This window comes from Triticum urartu, chromosome 3A (genome assembly GCF_056163025.1).
Source record: "Triticum urartu cultivar PI428250 chromosome 3A, HENAU_Tu73, whole genome shotgun sequence".
Classification (NCBI taxonomy): domain Eukaryota; kingdom Viridiplantae; phylum Streptophyta; class Magnoliopsida; order Poales; family Poaceae; genus Triticum; species Triticum urartu.
This window is the reverse complement of record NC_141875.1, coordinates 398,619,506-398,621,710: the sequence shown is the minus strand read 5'-3', so window position 1 is coordinate 398,621,710 and position 2,205 is coordinate 398,619,506.

Below are 2,205 nucleotides of genomic sequence, written 5' to 3'. Positions count from 1 at the left end.
GAAGTCAGCTCAGCCTGCGCTGAGGTCAGGGCGGATGCGGTGGCCTCCTCGCGCTGCTCCACCTCGACCAACCTGGACTTGAGGGCAGCGGTCCTACCAGCGGCCCCGGCTTCCACGAGCTTCAGCTTCAGGTCATGCCTGCTCTCGAGATCTGCGCAAGCCTCAGCCACTCGGCGGTCGACCTCCTCCTGGGCCCTGACCTCGCGCGCGCCGACGTTGTCCTCCGCCTGAGCAACTTGGTGCTCCCTCGTCTCCAGCCGTTCGAGTTGAAGGTTGCGCTCCACTGCTTCCATTGCCAGCATCTCCTCGCGCTTCCGGATCTCTTCCTCCTCCGCGGGCGCCCCCCTCAACGACACAAGGGCAGCCCTGCGCGCCTCCACCTGCTGATCCAAGACGACACTCCAGGCTTGGAGCTCCCACGCGCGTTTCTCCGTGGCCTCGCGATGGCGGTCAGCTTCCCGAGCCTCTTCGAGAGCTCGGGACCGGGCCTCACGGGAGGCTGCGAGGGAAGCCTCAGCCTCCATGTTATTCAGCTCGCGTTGGTGGCACCCGAGGTTGATGGCCCTCGGCCTCAAGGCCTCAAGGCGTGCATCGACACCCTCGAGTTCTTCACCGAGTCGGTTCATCGTGCCCATCGCCTCTTGGAAGAGCTCATGATGAACAACGCTCCGCCCGTGCTCGAACTCAAGCGCACAACCCATCTCGCCCTCCACCATGGGGGCTGTGGGAGGCGCCCGACGCGGTGCACTCCTTTCCAGCAGGGGCTGGGGGCTAGCACTGCCCCAGGCGCTAGCTGGGCCTCGCGAGGGGCCCAGGCTAGATGGGGCTTGCTGCTAGAGAAGACCCCAGGATTGAAGCCAGCTAGCTGCCGACCACGACCAGGGGAGGAGCCGTTGGCACGCTTGCTATGCTCCGAGCAAGGCCGCGAAGAAAAGACAGCGAAGGCACGAGCTCAAGACACCTTGATGACAGGCCAACTCCCACAGTTGGCCCCACGCCGTGGGAAGAGCACGAGCCCGCAGCGCTCGAGCTTGGCGGGTGCAACAGGGTGAGAGGGAGCTGCTTCTCAGGAGATTTCGCGGCCTTGGCAGAAGGGGTCCTGAGGAGACAATCGTCAAGAAGGAAAGCAACACGCAGAAGATCACCAAGATAAGCTTGGGGACCCCTTTCTCTTGCGGAGCTGTTTGAAGTCCACGCAAAGCCGGCCGAAGCGCTCGACATGGAGGCCGACATGAGGCGCGGCTGGAGAAGTTCTCGGAGGGGCAGCCTCAGAAGCGCCAAGCTGAGCAGGGCTAGCCGGCTCTGCCTCGAAGTAACTCGCCGAGGCCCCAGGAGCCCCGGCCATAGGAGACACGGGCTGCATCGCCCCTTCAACCGCTGTCCTAGAGAAAGAATCACGAGACCCCGAGGTCGACGCCTTGGGAGCCCTGGGCGGCATCAGCATGTCGGCACCTTCACTATCGGCCCCCATTGGTGCACGCCCCCTGCACCAACACTTGGGGCGAGCTCGACGCCAGCATCAAGGAGAGGGACCACGACGATGGGGTTCTCACGGGGCCCCACGAGGCCAACTGGGCACAGCCCCCACTCGTCGAAGGAGGGCATCCGCTCTGCGAAGGTCACCTTGTTCGAGCAGTGGTACAAAACACAACTCTTCCTCGACAAGTCGTCTGGCAACGGGACGCCCGTCAGAACCTCGAGCACCGTTCGCCGTGCCTCATGGGGGAGCTTGGACTCCTGAAGTCTCATGTGATCCTGGCTGCTGAGCAAGGCCCACATCGGCCAGGAGTCGTGCTGAAGCGGAGCAATTCGGAGCCGGACGAAGTCCCTCACCACCATAGGTGCGATCATGCCAAGGTCTTTGAGCCACCTCAACCTGAGCCAGACGGGGACAAGGCGCGGATCGGCGAGCCTCTGGTGGCACCAACCGGAGTTAGGAATGGCGGGCCCTGACGGAGAGGAGAGCAGGGGGCTGAGCACTCCGGCGTCAACAAACACCCACCGTGTCCGAAACCCACTCGTGCATGGTGGAAGGTCAAAGTCGATCTCGTCGCCGGCCGTCGCCGCCACGGCTTGAAAGCTCAGGCACCTGGAGCTCTGCCGAGGATCAATCAGGTGCAGCGAGAAGAAGTGGCGAAGAAGGGCCATGGAAGGAGCAATGCCTACCGTGGCCTCGCAAATGAAGGCAAAGACGGCAAGGAGGGT